Source organism: Saccostrea cucullata, unplaced genomic scaffold (genome assembly GCF_032062105.1).
Source record: "Saccostrea cucullata isolate Sc308-1 unplaced genomic scaffold, CSIRO_AGI_Scuc_v1 ctg1012, whole genome shotgun sequence".
Taxonomy (NCBI): domain Eukaryota; kingdom Metazoa; phylum Mollusca; class Bivalvia; order Ostreida; family Ostreidae; genus Saccostrea; species Saccostrea cuccullata.
In genome coordinates, this window is record NW_026923086.1 from 25823 (window position 1) to 33902 (window position 8080).

The 8080-nt window shown below is 35.9% G+C and overlaps 2 long non-coding RNA genes across 2 annotated transcripts; both read right to left on the reverse strand.

Annotated features, from left to right (window-relative positions):
* Positions 1-796: 796 nt before the first annotated feature.
* LOC134263125 (uncharacterized) lies at positions 797-3150 on the reverse strand. Its single transcript, XR_009991186.1, has 3 exons — positions 2939-3150; positions 1500-1804; positions 797-1200 (listed from the first exon to the last, which is right to left on the reverse strand). It is a non-coding gene; the product is annotated as an uncharacterized LOC134263125 (long non-coding RNA).
* Positions 3151-3523: 373 nt separating this feature from the next.
* Positions 3524-5550, reverse strand: LOC134263126 (uncharacterized). The gene is made up of 4 exons (XR_009991187.1): positions 5407-5550; positions 4700-4760; positions 4062-4242; positions 3524-3638 (listed from the first exon to the last, which is right to left on the reverse strand). It is a non-coding gene; the product is annotated as an uncharacterized LOC134263126 (long non-coding RNA).
* Between the last annotated feature and the right edge of the window lie 2530 nt (positions 5551-8080).

Here is an 8080-nt window from a genome sequence, read left to right on the forward strand (position 1 = left end):
TTATCTTATGTTGTGCTCTTGTTTGCCTCAGCAATGCAATATTTTACTGACCAACACAGGGATTTATCTTACCAAATCAACCAGGATTACCAAATAACAAATTACCAGGAAGTACCACATATATTGGTTACAATGAAATATATCTCCTTCATTGGAGATTTGATCAATTATAAAGCCTCATACCTCGGGCACGTTACAGAAATTTGGTGGCAGCGGTGGGATGAAAATCCTTGATCATTTCATTACCAGAGAATCTTTTGATCATCTCAATTTCACAGAATATTTTGATTTTGTCATATTTTTGTGACTTAGCAACGAAGATAGTGACCAAATGATGTTACTTAATAAATTCTGTGTTGGTTAGTCAGGGGCAGGTGAGGGCACAGCAGTATTAGTGGACGTTCTGCAGACTCAACTCCCAGATGGCCAAAGTAATGAAACAAGTCTGGTTAAAAAAAAAATTTGATGCCACTCCTAATGGAGAAGTACCATTTATTGATTTAATGTAAAATATAACACATTTGAGAGAAATGAGCAATCTGAATCTACACAGTGTTCCAGAACATTGATGTCTGGAGTCAGTACAAATTATAGTAATTCTTTGTAGGAATGCCTGAAGAGCATTCATTTTGAGGTCAGATCAGCGAGATGAGTACTACGTGGTGGAAAGGGTGAACATTTTGGAAACCATAATTGGTACTAAAGGGCCACGGAGATGCGATTCCGTATGGAATTCACTTGTATCGTTTTCTGACGACCAGGGCCCACCATCAGTTAACAATAGGATACTCTCGGGTGGTCTGGGTACTACTAATAGATGTGCCCGTTCATACGAACTTGGGACTACTGATAATTTAGTTGAGGCTGGTTCCTTTGGTCCTGACATTTAATTATGTCAGATGAAATCATGTTTTTCTCATAGGCCTAAGTTCAATACTGTCATAAATGGTCAGGTATGTTCGGAGAAGAATAATTATTCTAGGATCCCATCAGGTGAGACGGCAGGTAAGTCCGCTCAACAGTCCTGCATGGATAAGCCGCCTATGGAAGGCGTATGTTCACATTCGGCCATGGACGCATGGTCATGGTCCACCCAACCTGCAGCCCAGGGAATGGCTCAGTCTCCATCTCACAGCCCTCAGGGTCGAGCGCGTACTGCTGAGTGTGTTGGTGAGATGATTGCTAAGGATCTGATGAAATCTGCAACATTTGAAGGGAAGAGCAGTTGGAGAGATTATTTATACCTTCAATTTCAATTTAGAATTGTATCATATTTATTTATAACTTAATGATGGGAACAACAAAGTTAAAGCTATTCAGCTTGCAACAAGTTTATGGGGGCACAAATAGTGCTCATGGTGATTGTTACTGAATATATATATACAAAAGATTTATAACTATATAGTTCAAACTCTATCATAGAGGTTCAAATACAAAACTTTGTACAGAGCACAAATAAAGAATTGATTGAGAAAAAGAGATGTCAATCTCTCACTGACCTTTATAATGAATTAAAAAGTTGGTTAGATATGCATATCCAGATGCATCATCTGAAGGCCGAGAACAGTTGGCTCGGAACTGTTTTATAGATTCACTGAATAAATATGAAATTGAATGGACTGTCCACCAAGGTAAATCAAAATTTGTTGAAGATGCTGTCCAACTCGCTCTTGAATTTGAAGCCTTCCAAAATAGTAGGAAGCACACAATATTTCAGAAACATGGAAGGGTAGGAATGCAGGTGGCGCATGATGCTACCCCACTCTCAAGGGATGACGAGCTGCGTCATTTTTCTCTCAAGAAGCTGAAAATATACAAAATGACAAATAAAAAAAATCAAGTTCAATATCAAATTTGAGACAATGGTGAAAAAAACTGATGTGGCATCAAATATCATTTTATCAATGATTGAAGAAAAGAACAAAGTTGGATAGGAAGACTTGTTTAAAAAAAAAAAAAAAAAAAGATCATTACAGAGGTCATCTGGTATTTAAAAAAAAAAATAAGAAAAGAAAACAAAAATGGAAAAAGGGAAAAATTAAAAAAAAAAAAAAGTTATTTGGTCATCTTGACTGCAGATATGCGATTTCAGTATAAAAATTGCCTTGTTACTTTCCTTATTTAAGGATACCCATCTCTGGATGAGAATTTCAGTTTAAATATACATGTAGATGCCAGTGCATTTGACATATTGAAGAATTCATGTTACAAATGTGTGTCAACTTAGAGATAAAGTTGTTGCTTACTTAAGCAAGTCACTATATGTAGTGAAATAAACTACATGTACTGTGTTATCAAAAGAGAATTCCTTGGAATAAATGAGTCAGTCAAAAATTTTGACCATTTACCTACATGGCAAAAAGTTTCTCATTCGCACTGACTGGTGCACTGAGATTGGTCCTTAAATACAAAAACCTAGATTGGGAAGGTCAAGAGGCTACAAATTTTATCAACACATGATTTCTATATTCATCATAGAGTAGATTCCCAGCATGGAAATGCTGATGGGTTGTAAAGTCATGCATATGCTGAGTGCACACATTGTGTTAAAAAGAAAATAAACTTATGATGGTCATGAAGAAAAACTTCAAAGCATCGCAGTCAGGATGATCAGATTTACACCTACAACTGGTCAGAATTTTCAAGAATCTGACATTTTTGTTTTGTAGATAATCAAGATTTACTTTAATTGTTATAATATTTGATTTGGAAGTTCAGCAAAAGAAGAAAAGATTGAGTGTAAGAATTATATACTTGGAAGAGGAATAATATTCCAAGACCAGGGTGGGAGGATATTTCTCAAGAAAGTTTACAAATCAAGTCTTACTGGTCCCAGTGGGACATACTTGTTATTCAAGACAATATTTTGTACAGAAAATGGTTTAATGCTAAAACCAATATGTCACATAACAATTGATTTTACCTGAAAAATATATACCTCAGGTCCTAACGATGTTGCATAGTGACCCTACAGATGGACACTTAGGAGTGAACAGAACTTTAGCCTAAGTCAGACAGAGGTTTTACTGGGTTGGAAATAAAACAGTTTTGTCTGGAATGTCAACGATGTCAATCAAGCAATCCACCAACCTGCACTCCTAAGGCTCCATTGAACCAATATATTGTTGGTGCTCCACTGGAAAGGGTTGCTCTGGATATTGTACGTCCCTTGAACAGAACTCCTAAAGGAAAGTCAGATATATCAGTCATTGTCAACTATTTTACTAGATGGACTGAGGCGTTTGTACTTCCAAATATTAAAGCAAAAACAATTGCAAGAGTATTTCTCAATGAGTTTGTTTGTAAATTTGGTATTCATCGTCAAGTACATACTGACCAAGGCACACAATTTTAACTAATGTTTCAAGAGAAGTATGAAATTCTCAGAATAGATAAAACAAATTAGCAGCATCCATTCACCTCAGAGTGACGGATTTGAACATTTCAACAGGACTCTCACAGCTATACTTACAATATATATGTCAATTTCTTGGAAAGACTAGGATATAAATACTTACCTTTTGTATAACTACTGGCATACAGATCTTCAGTTTGTGAGAGCATAAAGTTACCAGTGCAGTTTGTTGATTTGGGCAGGGAACCAGCACTGCCTGTGGATCTTTTATTTGGTTGACCGCCTACAATAGATTTAAAATTTCATTATTCAACATTTACAGTATTAATTGAAAATGCTTAATTGAAGCTTAAGTCACAGACAGAAATGTCATTATGATCATAATGCAAAACAAGTTTCCTTCAAGACAGAGCCATTGGCTTAATTTGTAATAAAAAGCAAAAGATTGGCATCTATCTAAAATTTACTAAAACATTGGAGTGACATTATACCATCAGTTTAATAAATAAAATAAATTTAGTGACCTAGAGTACAGGATACAGTGCAACATGACAGTGGCAATTAAGCAGTACACCTTTATCTTCTCAAAGAGTTTTATGGAAAACTGTAACATTTTCTACAAACCTTCAGAATTATGAATTAACAATGGTCAACTGACTGATTGGACATCACATATGATTGTATTACTTTTACCAGACCTGTTTACCTTTTTATGAGTGCCTTTAAGAATAAACAGCACTGGTCTATGGTTGTTTGAAAAAGTTTGATACAAGTCCACATGCAGTTTGATCAGCACAGGCAGGATAAATGCAAACCAAGACTCCTGCCTGCATGCCATAATGTTCTAGCTGTCAAGTGACACTCTACCCTACATCTTGAGTAACCACCTACAATTAGAGATCACATAATTATGAGCAATATTAAAACGGATCATCCACTCCTTGTTACAGGCATTCCAGATATATTAACCTGATTAATAAACTAATTTGATTTGATCGCCAGAGATGTCAATCAGACGTGGTAACCGCCAATTTATACTCTAACTTGTGGAAGTTAAGGGAAACAGGAATTCTGTGTGATGCGAAACAAACTTTCTTCTTTCACGATGATGATGCTGACTTATGGACTGTGAGACTATATACTAGGTATAAAGACTTTTATATTATTAAGGGTATTTGTTAGAATTATAAGCAACTTTGAGTATGCTTTGGGAGGGGGGTGGATTTTTGAAAATATTTATTTTATTGAAAGGAATGATGACCATTTTTGTAATGGATCATGTTTTACTTTTGATATTTTATGATATGTGTAAATATAAATGTGTGATAATTCATACAATATTACCATTGATTGAATCTTCATCTGAGTGGGCCATTACTGCAAACATTACTGGATTCTGTGTCTTCTGAGTAAAAAGAAAAATTGTTTTATTTCATGTTATAAATCTATATGTCGATAATTGATATTTCGTTATAATTATTTATTACTAAATTGTCTACAATCATTACTTGTTTATACATATTTTTTTTGTTCGAGGACGAACAATTTTTCAAAGGAGGGGATAATGTGAAATATTTGTGTTTTGAGACCCCCCCCTCTATATGTCACATGTGTATAATTATTTGTAAACATTATTTGTACATGATTTCTCTTATAGCAATTATAAATGAACTGTAAACATTACCAAGTGTACTATAAAACGATGTTTGGTACTTCCTATTATTTCATGTTTGGTAAATGTTTGGTAAATGACCAAGTTTACCACGGAGGAAATATGGACTGATACGTAAAATTATGGACTCTTATGATTGAAACAGTATTTATTATGAATGTTTATTTCATTTTACTTACAGTACATTGTTTAAATTGATCGTAAATACCGTTTTTCATGTGTGTCTGTCGATCACGTTGTTTTCCTTTTTGGTCATGGCGATTCGGAAGATTCTAATTTACAAGGGGGGTTTAGGTTATTGTTCTCCGTCCTCGAACGTCATTATTTTATTATTGTTAACTTATACGCAACTTGTATTGTACATTTTTATGCAACTTACCTTCATTGTTTATTACTATGTATTTGTTTTACGATTCGGCGTCACATTGTTCGTATTTTTCATGGTTTGTCCCACTTCGGCGATGTTGTTAGTATCGTCTGCCATTTTGGTCTATACTTTCCCTTTTGGTTAGGTAAAGCGCACTGCGCATGTCCGGTAGTTTACCCTATATAAGCGTCGCCACGGACGCTGAAGTTTCAGTTTGACTCTGCAGAACGTCTGCGCAACAACTTTCATAGAAATTGTACGTAAATACTGATATAACTAACGAATGGGGAGTTTTTACTATAGATTATATTGACCAAATAGGTTTATTAAGGGATTCAACAGTCTCTACGAAGTTATACCATAGTTTACAGTGACCAAATTGATTTATTAAAGAAAATCAACAGTTACCATTTTACCAAATCTTAATAACGTTACCAAATCATAATAGCGTGACCAAATCATAATTATGTGACGTCTGGTCTGACCAATTGTATTATCACCACTGTTTATTTGGTTTTTCCAGTCATCAGTGTTACAGTAACTGTTATTCCTTTATTAAATTATTGCTGAAACTTGAATTATCTTATGTTGTGCTCTTGTTTGCCTCAGCAATGCAATATTTTACTGACCAACACAGGGATTTATCTTACCAAATCAACCAGGATTACCAAATAACAAATTACCAGGAAGTACCACATATATTGGTTACAATGAAATATATCTCCTTCATTGGAGATTTGATCAATTATAAAGCCTCATACCTCGGGCACGTTACACTCCCTTCTCTTTCTGGACTTTGGCTATGCATCTCTGTATCAGACAAAATGGTGGAAATGCATAAGCTTTCATCTCTCCCCATTTCGCTAGGAATGCATTTGTTCCCATAGCAAATGGGTCGGGTTTCCAGCTCATGTATTTCTCCAACTGTGCATTTAGCCTGTCCGCAAATAAATCCATTTCTAGAGGACCCCATTGTAAATTTATCTGTGTAAATATCTTTGGGTTCAGTCTCCAGCTGTTTGTGCTCATTGGCGACACATTCCTGCTTTCCCAATCTGCTTTCTGATTGAGAACTCCAGGAAGGTGTTCCGCTGTTAGAGTTATTTTCTTTTCTAGGCAATACTCCCATAGATCTTTTGCTATGTTTGTTAAAATGGGCGATTTTGTCCCCCCCCCCCCCATCTTGTTCACATAAGTAACCGCAGTTACATTGTCCATCCTCAGATGAATGTGTACATTTACCTTTTTCTTTGTCATTGATCTTACAGCAATATTTGCAGCTTTTAGTTCTAAGGCATTTATGTGGAGTTTTTTCTCTATCGGGCTCCATGGACCCCCCATTTTTTCCTGTGAAAATGGGCAATTGAACCCCCATCCCATTGTGGATGCATCTGTCTCTATCACAAGATCTGGTTCTTTGGTTAGTATTTGTTTCCCATTCCAAACCTCTAACTGTTGGATCCACCAAGAAATTTCTGTTTTGCATTCCTGATATAGTGTGATTTTGTTCTTGTAACTGTTTTCCTTGACAAGACATTTCGTTTTGTACATTTGTAATTCTCTGACATAAAGTGAGGCTGGAATTACTGCCTCTACTGTTGCATTCAATTATCCAACTAAACTTGCCAATTCTTGGATTGTAATGTGGTTGGATCCTAATGCGTTTTGGCATTTCATTTTTATGTTCTGAATTTTGTCCTGAGGTAAATAAACACTCATTTCTACTGAATCCACTTTTAGACCCAAAAACTCTATCATTTGTTTGGGTTCTAGCACTGATTTCTTCCAGTTTATCAACCACCCCAGGTTGTGTAAACCAAATAAGGGAATCTCTGTCCTTCATCAACCCTTCTTTGGTTTGATTCAGCAGTAGAATGTCGTCCAGGTAGATTACCAGTCGAATCCCCATTCTGCGCAGAAATGCTATGATAGGTTTCATAACTTTTGTGAACAGACGGGGACCGGCTGCCAATCCGAAAGGAAGACTCGTGTACTGAAGGAGTTGTCCCCCCCAACTGAATCTCAGGTATTTTCTGTGAGCTTGGTGTATTGGAATGCAAAAGTATGCATCCTTCAGATCTATTTTGCACATGAAGTCATTTTTATCATCATGTTTTTCACTACCTGGAAACCTTCCATTTTGAAATGTTCGTAAGTCACAAATTCGTTTAGTCGTTTTAGATTGAAAATGGGGCGTGACCCCCCATCTTTTTTGGGGCGTACAAACAAAGTGCTTATGAACTGATCTTGAACTATGTTCTTGGGGTCTACAATCTCCACCGCTCTTTTTTGTAACATCTCTTGAATTTCTGTATCTAGAATTTGAAATTCTTTTTCTGAATAATTTATTTTTGGGACAGATGTTTGACTGGGTGTTTTTAAGAAATCTATTTTGTACCCTTCTAATTCTGTCAAGACTGAAGTGTCTTTTGTAATCTTTTCCCAATTTGAAACAAAATGCTTTAGTCTGCCCCCCAGTGGGATTTGATTTTGTACAATCTCTCTTAATTTTAATTTTTCTACACCTGGGTGGAGATTGTGATGATCCCTCAGAACTTTTGACATTTGTTCTACTACTATCGGTATGTTTACATGTGACGTCATTGACAAACTTAACATACCTCTGTTTCTTTGTAATGGCGCCTCTGCCGGTGCCTCTTGAGTAGCTCGACCCTCTGGACTTTCT